Source organism: Camarhynchus parvulus, unplaced genomic scaffold (genome assembly GCF_901933205.1).
Source record: "Camarhynchus parvulus unplaced genomic scaffold, STF_HiC, whole genome shotgun sequence".
Classification (NCBI taxonomy): Eukaryota; Metazoa; Chordata; class Aves; order Passeriformes; family Thraupidae; genus Camarhynchus; species Camarhynchus parvulus.
In genome coordinates, this window is record NW_022148644.1 from 10750 (window position 1) to 27216 (window position 16467).

At 58.8% G+C, this 16467-nt stretch overlaps 1 long non-coding RNA gene and 2 pseudogenes across 2 annotated transcripts; 1 reads left to right on the plus strand and 2 right to left on the minus strand.

Moving 5' to 3' along the window:
• Positions 1-214: 214 nt before the first annotated feature.
• On the minus strand, positions 215-8799 carry LOC115916998 (annotated as a pseudogene).
• Positions 2104-16210, plus strand: LOC115917001. Of its 2 annotated transcripts, none has more exons than XR_004061658.1 (3): positions 2104-2167; positions 14771-14892; positions 15204-16210. It is a non-coding gene; the product is annotated as an uncharacterized LOC115917001 (long non-coding RNA). The 2 variants fall into 2 exon arrangements; XR_004061657.1 differs by lacking the exon at positions 2104-2167 and adding an exon at positions 11576-11589 and having other exon boundaries at positions 15133-16210.
• Positions 9257-16027, minus strand: LOC115916999 (annotated as a pseudogene).
• Positions 16211-16467: the final 257 nt, after the last annotated feature.

A 16467-nucleotide genomic window follows, 5' to 3' on the forward strand; every position in this document is an offset into this window, starting at 1 on the left:
CAAGAAGGGTGAGATCAAATTCCTGCCTCTTAGCAACAGCAGCACTCCACACAGAACGTGTCCGCAAATCCTAAATTCCCTCTAAAAGAACTGAGAAATTATGGAACTTCAGATATATTCGATCAATTTCCTTCATTTAACCCAGTTTTGGGTGTTTTTAAAGGATGAAGATGAAGCACAGGAAAACTAAGGCCACACCAGAAAGGAGAAGCAGCCAGGTGTGTTCCCAGCATGGATCACAGGGAATGTGAGTGACCAGGGCTGTGCCCAAAGTGCCTCCTCCAGTGGGGGATGGAGCTGGAGCAGCGCACGAAGCTCTTCCCGCACTCGGGGCACTCGCAGGGCTTCCCTTAGTGGTGCCTCTGTTGGTGTTGGGTCAAGTGAGAGCTGCTGGAGAAGCTCTTCCCACACTGGGGACACTCGTAGGGCCTCTCCCCGTGTGGATGCGCTGGTGCCTGACGAGGATGGAGTTGTGCTTGAATCCCTTCCCACAGTCAGGGCATTGGAAGGGCCTCTCCTCTGTGTGAATCCGATAGTGCCGGAGGAGATGGGAGCTGGTCAGAAACCTCTTCCTGCATTTATCACACTCGTAGGGCCTCTCCCCTGTGTGGATGCGCCGGTGCGTGACGAGGGTGGAGTTGTGCTTGAATCCCTTCCCACACTCAGGGCATTGGAAGGGCCTCTCCTCTGTGTGACTCTGATAGTGCTGGAGGAGACAGGTGCTAGTCTGAAACCTCTTCCCACACTTGGAACACTCGTAGGGCCTCTCTCCAGTGTGGCTCCTCTGGTGCGCAATCAGGTCAGAGCTCCACCTGAAGCTCTTCCCACACTCCCACACTCATAGGGCCTCTCCTCCGTGTGGATCCTCTGGTGCCTGATCAGGTGCAGCTCTGGCTGAAGCTCTTCCCACACTCCCCACACTCGTAGGGCCGTTCCCCAGTGTGGATCCTCTGGTGCACAATCAGTTTGCAGTTCCACCTGAAGCTCTTCCCACACTCCCCACACGTGTGGGGCTTCTCCCCATCATGGAGCTGCTCATGGAGCACCAGCTCCGAGCTCTGGCTCCATCTCCGGCCGCCTTCCCGGCCCAGGCTGGCTCTTTCCCCCTCACATCCCCGCCGGCTGCGTTTGCAGCCCCTCCTCGTGCGGCATCTCCGGGCCTTTTCCTCCCCGTTGGCTTCCTGCGCCGTGGAGCCGCTCAAAACGGCCTCTTCCACCAGGTTCTGCCGCGGGCATTTGTCCTCCCTGCTCTCCATGCTCAGCTCCTGCTCTGGGCGAGGAAGGACAAGGACACGATGGCATTTGCCTCCGTGCCACAGGCAAGGGCAAGGAGATCCCCCAGGGCGTCCGCGGCAGGACGGCCCCGGCACCCCCCGATGTCCCCCCGAGGGGCCTTTTCCGCTCAGCCTTGCACTTCTTCATTCTGCAAACATCGCCCCAAAAACCCAACCCAGGGACCCCCCGGGATATCTGGGCCCGCTCACCTGCGCGATGGGGGGGGGCGATGATCCCACAGGTGGGGGCTGCGAATTCAGGCAGGGCTGGAGCGCGGTTCCGTCGGCTCAGCCTCGATCCGCCTTTGTCCCTCCTCTTCCTCTTCCTCCCGCTCCTCCTCTTCCATCCCCCATCCTGCTCCTCTGGGTTATCTCCGCCTCCTTCTCCTCTTCCATCCCTCCCCTTCCATCCCTTCTCCTCCTCCTACTCTCTAACCCACCTTCTTCTCCTCCTTCCATCGCTTCTGTCTCTCCGCCTTCATCCCTCTTCTTCCATCTCCCCTCCTCCTGCTCCTCCCCGCAAACCGGCTGGAACCGTGAGGGGAAAGGCGGCGGGGAAATGGCGGGAACCGTGAGGGGAAAGGGGGCAGGGAAAGGGCGGGAACCGTGAGGGGAAAGGGGGCGGGGAAAGGGCGGGAACCGTGAGGGGAAAGGGGGCAGGGAAATGGCGGGAACCGTGAGGGGAAAGGGGGCGGGGAAATGGCGGAACCGTGAGGGGAAAGGGGGCAGGGAAAGGGCGGAACCGTGAGGGGAAAGGGGGCAGGGAAATGGCGGAACCGTGAGGGGAAAGGGGCGGGCTCAGGCCAAGGGCGGGAACCGTGAGGGGACACTCTGGGAGGCGGCACTCGGCAAACAGAACTGCAACGGACTGAACATGAACGGGACAGAAATCAGTAAGTCTGAGAGTTTTATTTGCTATCAAATACATCCCACACACCCAGCCCCACACAATGCCCATCCCACCACTCCAAAATGGGATCCCACTTCTCCCAATCACCTCCTAAACCCATCTCAGCCTGGTGGCTCTGGAATCGAGTGAGTTTGGTGTGGGACTGAGTTTTTTGAGGAGGGTTTGAGCCCTTTTGGGTACGATTGAGCTGTTTTCATTGGGATTTGCTGTAGGAGCAGCAGGGGGTCTCCGGTATGGTCGGGATATACAGAGACGAGATCTCTGAAGCCAGGTCTTGGATTTGCGTTTATTGCAAGGGCCTGGGTGCGGGGCCCTGCTGGGAGCTGCCAGCCGCAACTCCGAGCAGGCCCGAGAGATGAAGAGGCCAAAGATGGAGGAGAGAGAGACAGAGAGCAAAGAGACCGAAGTTCCCGTTACAATACATTAAATGATCTTCTGTGTTGAATATTCTGATTCTCACTAACCAATCTAGTACCAGATACAAATCCTATAGCATTTATATACAGCCTACAATAACCGCTATATTACCATACTGTGTTACATTTTAAACCCTAAAAACTACTCCTCGGACCCCTTCTGCCAAGCAGGCAGGGTCTGCTTTTGACCCTTGGACCTGCTTGCTTGCCCAGGGAAGTCTTTCATCAAAAGGGGATTACCTTCTCGGCCACACCATTGTTGTTCAGTACCTAAGGGATCTCAAAGGTTGCCTTCATTTCAATCTCGCTTATAGTTTCCATATTCTCAAAATCTTTTCCCACGCAATCATATTTATAAGGCTTCCCTCTTCCATCCTCCCCGACAATTTGCAGCAACACATCCATCCCTCTTGCCTTTTGGAGTGCAAAGAGATAGAGAATAGAAAAAAATAAAGGTGAAATTAAAAGCAGAAGCAGCCAGGTGTGTTCCCAGCATGGATCCCAGGGAATGTGAGTGACCAGGGCTGTGCCCAAAGTGCCTCCTCCAGCGGGGGATGGAGCTGGAGCAGCGCACGAAGCTCTTCCCGCACTCGGGGCACTCGCAGGGCTTCCCTTAGTGGTGCCTCCGTTGGTGTCGGCTCAAGTGAGAGCTCCTGGAGAAGCTCTTCCCACACTGGGGACACTCGTAGGGCCTCTCCCCGGTGTGGATGCGCCGGTGCTTGACGAGGTCGCAGTTGCGCTGGAATCCCTTCCCGCAGTCGGGGCAGCGGAAGGGCCTCTCCTCTGTGTGACTCCGCTGGTGCAGAAGGAGACTGGAGCTGCTCAGAAACCCCTTCCTGCATTTATCACACTCGTAAGGCTTCTTCCCAGTGTGGATGAGCCGGTGGGTGGTGAGCTGGGAGTTGCGCTGGAATCCCTTCCCACACTCAGGGCATTGGAAGGGCCTCTCCCCTGTGTGAATCCGATAGTGGCGCAGGAGATGGGAGCTGGTCTGAAACCCCTTCCCACACTTGGAACACTTGTAGGGCCTCTCCCCAGTGTGGGTCATCCGGTGCTGGATCAGGTGGGACCGCTGGCTGTAGCTCATCCCACACTCCCCACACTTGTACGGCCGTTCCCCAGTGTGGGTCCTCTGGTGCCTGATCAGGCTGGAGCTCAAGCTGAAGCTCTTCCCACACTCCCCACATTCATGGGGCTTCTCCGCAGTGTGGATCCTCTGGTGCTTGATCAGGCTGGAGCTCTCTCTGAAGCTCTTCCCACACTCCGCACACTCGTAGGGCCGTTCCCCAGTGTGGATCCTCTGGTGGCTGATCAGGTCAGACCTCCACCTGAAGCTCTTCCCACACTCCCCACACTTGTAGGGTCGTTTCCCAGTGTGGATCCTCTGGTGCTTGGTCAGGTCAGACCTGCAGCGGAAGCTCTTCCCACACTCCCCACACTCGTAGGGCCGTTCTCCAGTGTGGATCTTCTGGTGGCTGATCAGGTGGGAGCTGCGAATGAAACCCTTCCCACACTCCCCGCACTTGTAGGGCCATTCCCTAGTGTGGATCATCTGGTGCCTGATCAGGTAAGAGCTGCAGGTGAAGGTCTTATCACACTCCCCACACTCGTAGGGCCGTTCCCCACTGTGGATCCTCTGGTGCTTGATCAGGTCCGAGCTCCACCTGAAGCTCTTCCCGCACTGCCCACACTCGTAGGGCTTCTCTCCCGTGTGGGTCCTCTGGTGCAGAACCAGGTTGGAGTTCCACCTGAAGCTCTTCCCACACTCCTCACACTCAAAGGGCTTTTCCCCTGTGTGGGTTCTCTGGTGCCCGATCAGGCTGGAGCTGCGGCTGAAGCTCTTCCCACACTCCTCACATTCATAGGGCTTCTCTCCAGTGTGGGTCCTCTGGTGTAGGATCAAGTTGGAGTTCCACTTGAAGCTCTTCCCACACTCCCCGCACGTGTGGGGCTTCTCCCCATCATGGAGCTGCTCATGGAGCACCAGCTCCGAGCTCTGCCTCCATCTCCGGCCGCCTTCCCGGCCCAGGCTGCCTCTTTCCCCCTCACATCCCCGCCGTCTGCGTTTGCAGCCCCTCCTCGTGCGGCATCTCCGGGCCTTTTCCTCCCCGTTGGCTTCCTGCGCCGTGGAGCCGCTCAAAACGGCCTCTTCCACCAGGTTCTGCCGCGGGCATTTGTCCTCCCTGCTCTCCATGCTCAGCTCCTGCTCTGGGCGAGGAAGGACAAGGACACGATGGCATTTGCCTCCGTGCCACAGGCAAGGCCAAGCAGATCCCCCCAGGGCGTCCGCGGCAGGACGGCCCCGGCACCCCCCGATGTCCCCCCGAGGGGCCTTTTCCGCTCAGCCTTGCACTTCTTCATTCTCCAAACATCCCCCCAAAAACCCAACCCAGGGACCCCCGGGATATCTGGGCCCGCTCACCTGCGCGATGGGGGGGCGATGATCCCACAGGTGGGGGCTGCGAATTCAGGCAGGGCTGGAGCGCGGTTCCGTCAGCTCAGCCTTGATCCGCCTTTGTCCCTCCTTTTCCTCTTCCTACGGCTCCTCCTCTTCCTTCCCCCCACCCCCCGCTCCTCTAAATTATCCCCACCTCCTCCTCCCCCTCCATCCCTGCCCTTCCCTCCCTCCTCCTCCTCCCCCCCAGCAGCAGCCACACCCTCGGTGCCCCGTTCCCGCAGCCCTCGCAGCCCGCGGCAGGAGCGGCGATGGAGCCGGGACAGCTCGGGATGGGCAGCGCGGGGCTCTCGGCTGCTCCCAGCCGCTGCCCGCGGGGGGAAGCCGGCCCGGGCCAAAGGAGAGGCAAACTGGGCAAACTGGGGGCTGCCCATCCCAACTGGGCCTTGCTGGGGCCCCTGCCTGGGCACTGCCAGCCCTTGGGGCTCCTCTGGGCACATCCGCCAGGGGGGAACGCACACAGGGCTGGGGGATCCCAGCAGTGGCAGCGCTGCCAGGGACTGGGCTGGACTGGGATCGTACTGGGAGTGACTGGGGCTGTACTGGCTTTGTACTGACATCATACTGGGATCGTACTGGGAGTGACTGGGACTGTACTGGGTTTGTACTGACATCATACTGGGATCGTACTGGGAGTGACTGGGACTGTACTGGGTTTGTACTGACATCATACTGGGATCATACTGGGAGTGACTGGGACTGTACTGGGTTTGTACTGACATCATACTGGGATCGTACTGGGAGTGACTGGGACTGTACTGGGTTTGTACTGACATCATACTGGGATCATACTGGGAGTGACTGGGGCTGTACTGGGTTTGTACTGACATCATACTGGGATCATACTGGGAGTGACTGAGACTGTGCTGGGTTTGTACTGACATCATACTGGGATCGTACTGGGAGTGACTGGGACTGTACTGGGTTTGTACTGACATCATACTGGGATCATACTGGGAGTGACTGGGACTGTACTGGGTTTGTACTGACATCATACTGGGATCATACTGGGAGTGACTGGGACTGTGCTGGCTTTGTACTGACATCATACTGGGATCGTACTGGGAGTGACTGGGACTGTGCTGGCTTTGTACTGACATCATACTGGGATCGTACTGGGAGTGACTGGGATTGTACTGGGTTTGTACTGGGATCGTACTGGGAGTGACTGGGACTGTGCTGGGTTTGTACTGACATCATACTGGGATCATAGTGGGAGTGCCTAGGACTATGCTGGGGAGAACTGGTTCAGCTGTCCTGGTCCTGGTGATCCCAGTCCCTATCTGATCCCAGTCCCTATCTGATCCCAGTCCTATCTGATCCCAGTCCATATCTGATCCCAGTCCTATCTGATCCCAGTCCATATCTGATCCCAGTCCCTATTTGTCCCAGCTATCTGTCCCAGTCCTATTTGATCCCAGCCTATTGCCCCGCCCCATTCCAAAAGTCTGGAATTCCAGCTCCCAGCCAGGAAAAGATGTTCCTGCCCTTGTAGGCAAATGGAGCAAAATCCTACAGAGACATTTCCCTGCCAGCCTACAGGACTTCAGCTCCTGGCACTGGGAATTAAAATAATAATTGGGAAATAAAATAATAAATAATCAGGGGAGGGTCTGTGGGGACAGAGGGGTCAATTAAATTAGGAGAGGGGTCAATTAACTCAGGGGAGGGGTCAAATAAATCAGGGCAGGGTCTCTGGTGGTGCCTGGGTCAAGGGAGACACTGAGAGAGAAACAGAGCAGGCAAAGAGAGGCAGGAGAGAAAAGGGGACACAAACACAATGAGCTGAGAAGGCGGCACTCTGCAAACAGAACTGCAACGGACTGAACACGAACGGGAGAGAAATCAGCAAGTCTGAGAGTTTTATTTGCTATCAAATACATCCCACACACCCAGCCCCACACAATCCCCATCCCACCACTCTAACTGAGATCCCACTACTCTAAATCACCTCCCAACCCCAGCTCAGCCGGGTGGCTGCAGAATCCAGTGAGTTTGGCGTGGGATTGAGATTTTTGAGGTGGGTTTGAGCCCTTTTGGGGTAAGATCGAGCTGTTTTCACTGGGATTTGAGTGGTTTTGAGGTGACAGATCCATCCCACTTGCCTTTAGGAGTGCAAAGAGATGGAGAACAGAAAAAAATTAAGGTGATATTAAAAGTAGAAGCAGCCAGGTGTGTATTCGCAGCATGGATCCCAGGGAATGTGAGTGACCAGGGCTGTGCCCAAAGTGCCTCCTCCAGCGGGGGATGGAGCTGGAGCAGCGCACGAAGCTCTTCCCGCACTCGGGGCACTCGCAGGGCTTCCCTTAGTGGTGCCTCCGTTGGTGTCGGGTCAAGTTAGACCTCTGTGAGAAACTCTTCCCACACTGGGGACACTCGTAGGGCCTCTCCCCGTGTGGATGCGCCGGTGGGTGACGAGGATGGAGTTGTGCTTGAATCCCTTCCCCGCAGTCGGGGCAGCGGAACGGCCTCTCCTCTGTGTGAATCCGATAGTGCAGGAGGAGATTGCCACTGGTCTTAAACCTCTTCCTGCATTTATCACACTCGTAGGGCTTCTCCCCAGTGTGGATGTGCTGGTGCTTGATGAGGGAGGAGTTGTTCTTGAATCCCTTCCCACACTCTGGGCATTGGAAGGGCCTCTCCTCTGTGTGAGTCTGACAGTGCTCGAGGAGACTGTAGCTGGTCAGAAACCCCTTCCCACACTCCGAACACTTGTAGGGCCTCTCTCCAGTGTGGGTCCTCTGGTGCTTGATCAGGCTGGACCTCCGGCTGAAGCGCATCCCACACTCCCCACACTCGTGGGGCCGTTCCCCAGTGTGGGTCCTCTGGTGCCTGATCAGATTGGTTCTCTGGCTGAAGCTCTTCCCACACTCCCGACACTCGTAGGGCTTCTCCCCTGTGTGCATCCTCTGGTGCTTGATCAGGACAGACCTGCAGCTGAAGCTCTTCCCACACTCCCCACACTCGTAGGGTTTCTCCCCAGTGTGGGTTCTCTGGTGCACAATCAGTTCGCAGTTCGTCCTGAAGCTCTTCCCACACTCCTCACATTCATAGGGCCTCTCCCCAGTGTGGATCCTCTGGTGCTTGATCAGGCGGCAGCTCCACCTGAAGCTCTTCCCGCACTGCCCACACGTGTGGGGCTTCTCCCCATCATGGAGCTGCTCATGGAGCACCAGCTCCGAGCTCTGCCTCCATCTCCGGCCGCCTTCCCGGCCCAGGCTGGCTCTTTCCCCCTCACATCCCCGCCAGCTGCGTTTGCAGCCCCTCCTCGTGCGGCATCTCCGGGCCTTTTCCTCCCCGTTGGCTTCCTGCGCCGTGGAGCCGCTCAAAACGGCCTCTTCCACCAGGTTCTGCCGCGGGCATTTGTCCTCCCTGCTCTCCATGCTCAGCTCCTGCTCTGGGCGAGGAAGGACAAGGACACGATGGGATTTGCCTCCGTGCCACAGGCAAGGCCAAGCAGATCCCCCCAGGGCGTCCGCGGCAGGACGGCCCCGGCACCCCCCGATGTCCCCCCGAGGGGCCTTTTCCGCTCAGCCTTGCACTTCTTCATTCTCCAAACATCGCCCCAAAAACCCAACCCAGGGACCCCCGGGATATCTGGGCCCGCTCACCTGCGCGATGGGGGGGCGATGATCCCACAGGTGGGGGCTGCGAATTCAGGTAGGGCTCCACAGCCTGGATCCGTCGACTCAGCCTTGATCCGCCTTTGTCCCTCCTTTTCCTCTTCCTCCCGCTCCTCCTCTTCCATCCGCCCTCCTCCTCTTCTGTGTTATTTCCTCCTCCTTATCCTCTTCCATCCCTCCCCTTCCATCCCTTCTCCTCCTTCTCTCTAACCCCACCTCCTTCTCCTCCTTCCATCGCTGCTCTCTCTCCGCCTTCATCCCTCCTCTTCCCTCTCCACTCCCCCTGCTCCTCCTCCCCGCAAACCGGCTGGAACCGTGAGGGGAGAGGGGGCAGGGAAATGGCGGGAACCGTGAGGAAAGACGTGGGAAGGGGAATGGGGTGAGGGGATAGGGCAGAATGTAGAAGGACAGAGGACTAGAGCTGGAACGAAGGGGAAGCTGAGGGGAGGGGAAGGGCGGGAACGTGGAAAGGGGCGGGCTCAGGCCAAGGGCGGGAACCGTGAGGGGACGCTCTGGGAGGCGGCACTCGGCAAACAGAACTGCAACGGACTGAACATGAACGGGAGAGAAATCAGCAAGTCTGAGAGTTTTATTTGCTATCAAATACATCCCACACAACCAGCCCCACACAATGCCCATCCCACCACTCCAAAATGGGATCCCACTTCTCCCAATCTCCTCCCAACCCCATCTCAGCCTGCTGGCTCTGGAATCGACTGAGTTTGGTCTAGCATTGGGTTTTTTTGAAGAGGGATTGAGCACTTTTGGGGTAAGATTGAGCTGTTTTCACTGGGATTTGAGTGGTTTTGAGGTGACAGATCTATCCCTCTTGCCTTTTGAAGCGCAAAGAGATGGAGAAGAAAAAGAAATTAAATTGAAATTAAAAGGAAAAGCAGCCAGGTGTGTTCCCAGCATGGATCACAGGGAATGTGAGTGACCAGGGCTGTGCCCAAAGTGCCTCCTCCAGCGGGGGATGGAGCTGGAGCAGCGCACGAAGCTCTTCCCGCACTCGGGGCACTCGCAGGGCTTCCCTTAGTGGTGCCTCCGTTGGTGTTTCCTCAAGTGAGAGCTGCTGGAGAAGCTCTTCCCACACTGGGGACACTCGTAGGGCCTCTCCCAGTGTGGATGCGCCGGTGGTTGACGAGGGTTGAGTTGTACTTGAATCCCTTCCCACAGTCGGGGCAGCGGAAGGGCCTCTCCTCTGTGTGAATCCGATAGTGCAGGAGGAGATGGGAGCTGGTCAGATAGCTCTTCCTGCATTTATCACACTTGTAAGGCCTCTCCCCTGTGTGGGTGCGCTGGTGGGTGCGGAGGTGGGAGTTCTGCCTGAATGCCATCCCACACTCAAGGCATTGGAAGGGCCTCTCCTCTTTGTGACTCTCATAGTGCCGGAGGAGATGGGAGCTGATCTTAAACCTCTTCCCACACTTGGAACACTCGTAGGGCCTCTCCCCTGTGTGGCTCCTCTGATGCTTTTTCAGGGCGGAGCTCTGGCTGAAGCACATCCCACACACTGAACACTTGAAAGGCCTTTCCCCAGTGTGGATCTTCTGGTGGCTGATCAGGTGGGAGCTCCGAATGAAACACTTCCCACACTCCCCACACTCGTAGGGCCGTTCCCCTGTGTGGATCCTCTGGTGGTTGATCAGGTCAGACCTCCATCTGAAGCTCTGCCCACACTCCCCACACTCGTAGCGCTTCTCCCCAGTGTGGGTCTTCTGGTGCCTGATCAGGTCGCATTTCCTCCTGAAACTCTGCCCACACTCCCCACACTCATGGGGCTTCTCTGTAGAGTGGATCTTCTGGTGCCTGATCAGATTGTTACGCTGGCTGAAGCTCTTCCCACACTCCCCACACTCGTAGGGCTTCTCCCCAGTGTGGATCCTTTGGTGTCTGATCAGGTCGCAGTTCGCCCTGAAGGTCTTCCCGCACTGCCCACACGTGTGGGGCTTCTCCCCATCATGGAGCTGCTCATGGAGCACCAGCTCCGAGCTCTGGCTCCATCTGCGGCCGCCTTCCCGGCCCAGGCTGGCTCTTTCCCCCTCACATCCCCGCCAGCTGCGTTTGCAGCCCCTCCTCGTGCGGCATCTCCGGGCCTTTTCCTCCCCGTTGGCTTCCTGCGCCGTGGAGCCGCTCAAAACGGCCTCTTCCACCAGGTTCTGCCGCGGGCATTTGTCCTCCCTGCTCTCCATGCTCAGCTCCTGCTCTGGGCGAGGAAGGACAAGGACACGATGGCATTTGCCTCCGTGCCACAGGCAAGGCCAAGCAGATCCCCCCAGGGCGTCCGCGGCAGGACGGCCCCGGCACCCCCCGATGTCCCCCCGAGGGGCCTTTTCCGCTCAGCCTTGCACTTCTTCATTCTCCAAACATCGCCCCAAAAACCCAACCCAGGGACCCCCCGGGATATCTGGGCCGGGATCCCTGACCCTGCTCACCTGCGCGATGGGGGGGGGCGATGATCCCACAGGTGGGGCTGCGAATTCAAACAGGGCTCGGCCGTGCGGCGCCTTCAGCGCAGCGCTGATCCGCCTTTGTCCCTCCTCTTCCTCTTTCTCCCGCTCCTCCTCTTCCGTCACCCCTCCCGTTCCTCTGGGTTATCTCCGCCTCCTTCTCCTTTTCCATCCCTCCCCTTCCATCCCTTCTCCTCCTCCTACTAACCCACCTTCTTCTCCTCCTTCCATCGCTGCTCTCTCTCTTTCTTCATCCCTCCTCTTCCATCTCCCCTCCCCCTGCTCCTCCTCCCCGCAAACCGGCTGGAACCGTGAGGGGAAAGGGGGCAGGGAAATGGCGGGAACCGTGAGGGGAAAGGGGCGGGCTCAGGCCAAGGGCGGCAACTGTGAGGGGACGCTCTGGGAGGCGGCACTTGGCAAACAGAACTGCAACGGACTGAACATGAACGGGACAGAAATCAGTAAGTCTGAGAGTTTTATTTGCTATCAAATACATCCCACACACCCAGCCCCACACAATCCCCATCCCACTGCTCCAAAATGGGATCCCACTTCTCCCAGTCTCCTCCCAACCGCATCTCAGCCTGGTGGCTCTGGAATCGACTGAGTTTGGCATGGGACTGAGTTTTTTGAGGAGGGTTTGAGTAATTTTGGGGTAAGATTGAGCTGTTTTCACTGGGATTTCAGGTGACAGATCCATCCCTCTTGGCTCCTTGACTGTATAGAGAGGGAGAGGATAAAACCATTAATGCAAAACAAAAAGGAGAAGTAACCAGCTGTGTTCCCAGCATGGATCACAGGGAATGTGAGTGACCAGGGCCGTTCCCAAAGTGCCTCCTCCAGTGGGGGATGGAGCTGGAGCAGCGCACGAAGCTCTTCCCACACTCGGGGCACTCGCAGGGCTTCCCTTAGTAATGCCTCCGTTGGTGTCGGGTCAGGTCAGAGCTGCTGGAGAAGCTGTTCCCACACTGGGGACACTCGTAGGGCCTCTCCCCGGTGTGGATGCGCCGGTGGGTGACGAGGGTGGAGTTGCGCTGGAATCCCTTCCCGCAGTCAGGGCAGCGGAAGGGCCTCTCCCCTGTGTGAATCCGATAGTGCAGAAGGAGAGTGGAGCTGCTCAGAAACCTCTTCCTGCATTTATCACACTCGTAGGGCTTCTCCCCAGTGTGGATGCGCCGGTGCTTGTTGAGGGTGGAGTTGTCCTTGAATCCCTTCCCGCACTCAGGGCATTGAAAGGGCCTCTCCTCTGTGTGACTCTGATAGTGCTGGAGGAGATAGGAGCTGCTCAGAAACCTTTTCCCACACTTGGAACACTCGTAGGGCCTCTCCCCAGTGTGGATCCTCTGGTGCTTGATCAAGGTGGAGCTCTGGCTGAAGCGCATCCCACACTCCCCACACTCATAGGGCTTCTCCCCAGTGTGGATCCTCTGGTGCGTAATCAGATTGGAGCTGCAGCTGAAGCTCTTTCCACACTCCCCACACTCATAGGGCTTCTCCCCAGTGTGGATCCTCTGGTGCTTCATCATGTCGAAGATCCTCCTGAAGCTCTTCCCACACTCTCCGCACGTGTGGGGCTTCTCCCCACCATGGAGCTGCTCATGGAGCACCAGCTCCGAGCTCTGGCTCCATCTCCGGCCGCCTTCCCGGCCCAGGCTGGCTCTTTCCCCCTCACATCCCCGCCCTCTGCGTTTGCAGCCCCTCCTCGTGCGGCATCTCCGGGCCTTCTCCTCCCCGTTGGCTTCCTGCGCCGTGGAGCCGCTCAAAACGGCCTCTTCCACCAGGTTCTGCCGCGGGCATTTGTCCTCCCTGCTCTCCATGCTCAGCTCCTGCTCTGGGCGAGGAAGGACAAGGACACGATGGCATTTGCCTCCGTGCCACAGGCAAGGCCAAGCAGATCCCCCCAGGGCGTCCGCGGCAGGACGGCCCCGGCACCCCCCGATGTCCCCCCGAGGGGCCTTTTCCGCTCAGCCTTGGACTTCTTCATTCTCCAAACATCCCCCCAAAAACCCAACCCAGGGATCCCCCGGGATATCTGGGCCGGGATCCCTGACCCTGCTCACCTGCGCGATGGGGGGGGCGATGATCCCACAGGTGGGGGCTGCGAATTCAGACAGGGCTCCAGAGCGTGGATGCGTCGCCTCACCCTCGATTCGCCTTTGTCCCTCCTCTTCCTCCCGCTCCTCCTCTTTCATCCCCCATCCTGCTCCTCTGTGTTAGATCCGCCTCCTTCTCGTTTTCCATCCCTCCCCTTCCATCCCTTCTCCTACTCTCTAACTCCACCTTCTTCTCCTCCTTCCATCGCTGCTCTCTCTCCGCCTTCATCCCTCCTCTTCCATCTCCCCTCCCCCTGCTCCTCCTCCCCGCAAACCGGCTGGAACCGTGAGGGGAAAGGGAGCAGGGAAAGGGCGGGAACCGTGAGGGGAGAGGGGGCAGGGAAAGGGCGGGAACCGTGAGGGGAAAGGGGGCAGGGAAAGGGCGGAACCGTGAGGGGAAAGGGGGCGGGGAAAGGGCGGGAACCGTGAGGGGAAAGGGGGCAGGGAAATGGCGGGACCGTGAGGGGAAAGGGGGCGGGGAAAGGGCGGAACCGTGAGGGGAAAGGGGGCGGGGAAAGGGCGGGAACCGTGAGGGGAAAGGGGGGGGAATGGGGAACCGTGAGGGGAACGGGGAGGAAATGGCGGAACCGTGAGGGGAAAGGGGGCAGGGAAATGGCGGAACGTGAGGGGAAAGGGGCGGGAAGAAAACCGTGAGGGGAAAGGGGCGGGCTCAGGCCAAGGGCGGCAACTGTGAGGGGACGCTCTGGGAGGCGGCACTTGGCAAACAGAACTGCAACGGACTGAACATGAACGGGACAGAAATCAGTAAGTCTGAGAGTTTTATTTGCTATCAAATACATCCCACACACCCAGCCCCACACAATGCCCATCCCACTGCTCCAAAATGGGATCCCACTTCTCCCAATCTCCTCCCTCCCCCATCTCGGCCTGGCGGCTGTGGAATCAGTGAGTTTGGTGTGGGACTGAGTTTTATCAGGTCGGTGTGAGACCTTTTGGTGTAAGATCGAGCTGTATTCACTGGGATTTGAGTGGTTTTGAGGTGACAGATCCATCCCTCTTGCCTTTTGGAGTGCAAAGTGATTGAGAAGAGAAAAAAATTAAGGCCAAACCAAAACGGGAAGCAGCCAGGTGTGTTCGCAGCATGGATCCCAGGGAATGTGAGTGACCAGGGCCGTTCCCAAAGTGCCTCCTCCAGTGAGGGATGGAGCTGGAGCAGCGCACGAAGCTCTTCCCGCACTCGGGGCACTCGCAGGGCTTCCCTTAGTGGTGCCTCCGTTGGTGTTGGCTCAAGGCAGAGCTCTGTGAGAAACTCTTCCCACACTGGGGACACTGGTAGGGCCTCTCCCCGGTGTAGATGCGCTGGTGGATGGTGAGGTGGGAGTTCTGCATGAATCCCTTCCCACAGTCGGGGCATTGGAAGGGCTTCTCCTCTGTGTGAATCCGATAGTGCAGGAATAGATGGGAGCTGCTTGTAAAGCCCTTCCCACACTCGGAACACTCGTAGGGCCTCTCCCCAGTGTGAATCATGTGGTGCCTGACCAGGGTGGAATGGTGGCTGAAGCTCTTCCCGCACTGCCCACACTTGTAGGGCCTCTCCCCAGTGTGGATGTTCCGGTGCTGGATCAGGCTGGAGCTGCGGCTGAAGCTCTTCCCACACTCAGAACACTCGTAGGGCCTGTCCCCAGTGTGGATCATCTGGTGGCTGATCAGGTGAGAGTGCCGTCTGAAGCTCTTCCCACACTCCTCACACTCATGGGGTCTCTCCGTGCTGTGGATGCGTTGGTGCTGGATCAGGGTGGAGTGGTCCCTGAATCCCTTCCCGCACTCAGGGCATCGGAAGGGCCTCTCCCCCGTGTGAATCCGATAGTGCAGGAGGAGATAGGAGCTGGTCTTAAACCCCTTCCCGCACTCAGAACACTCGTAGGGCCTCTCCCCTGTGTGGATCTTTAGGTGCACGATCAGGGCAGAATTGTGGCTGAAGCTCTTCCCACACTCCCCACACTCGTACGGCCTCTCTCCAGTGTGGGTCCTCTGGTGCTCGATGAGGCCGGAACTCCTGCTGAAGCTCTTCCCACACTCCGCACACTCGTAGGGCTTCTCCCCGGTGTGGATCACCTGGTGCCTGATCAGGTGAGAGCGCCGTCTGAAGCTCATCCCACACTCCCCACACTCGTAGGGCCGTTCCCCAGTGTGGATCACCTGGTGCAGGATCAGGCTGGAGCTCCAGCTGAAGCTCTTCCCGCACTGCCCACACGTGTGGGGCTTCTCCCCATCATGGAGCTGCTCATGGAGCACCAGCTCCGAGCTCTGCCTCCATCTCCGGCCGCCTTCCCGGCCCAGGCTGGCTCTTTCCCCCTCACATCCCCGCCGTCTGCGTTTGCAGCCCCTCCTCGTGCGGCATCTCCGGGCCTTTTCCTCCCCGTTGGCTTCCTGCGCCGTGGAGCCGCTCAAAACGGCCTCTTCCACCAGGTTCTGCCGCGGGCATTTGTCCTCCCTGCTCTCCATGCTCAGCTCCTGCTCTGGGCGAGGAAGGACAAGGACACGATGGCATTTGCCTCCGTGCCACAGGCAAGGCCAAGCAGATCCCCCCAGGGCGTCCGCGGCAGGACGGCCCCGGCACCCCCCGATGTCCCCCCGAGGGGCCTTTTCCGCTCAGCCTTGCACTTCTTCATTCTCCAAACATCGCCCCAAAAACCCAACCCAGGGACCCCCCGGGATATCTGGGCCCGCTCACCTGCGCGATGGGGGGGGCGATGATCCCACAGGTGGGGGCTGCGAATTCAGGCAGGGCTGGAGCGCGGTTCCGTCAGCTCAGCCTCGATCCGCCTTTGTCCCTCCTCTTCCTCTTCCTACGGCTCCTCCTCTTCCATCCCCTCTCCTCCTCCTCCCACCCAACCACACCTCCTTCTCCTCTTCCGTCCCTCCGCTTTCCCTCCCTCCTCCTCCTCCTCCTCTCTTTCCCCACCTCCTTCTCTTCCCTCCCTCCTCCTCTTCACTCCCTCCTCATGGAAAGGGATGGAACCCCGAAAACCCCCCAGGACTCCCCCAAACCCCAAAGAACTCCCCCAGATTCCCTCCAGGACATCCGAACTGCCCCTTAGGATGACCCCAAGCCCCCCCAGGACTCCCAAAATCCCCCCAGGACTCCCAAAATCCCCCCAGGACATCGCAACCCCCCCCACAGGATGCCCAAAACTCTCCCAGGACTCCCCAAATCCCCCCAGGACACCCCAACTCCTCCCCAGGAAGCTCCAAACCCCTCCTGGTCTCCTCTGAACCTCCCCC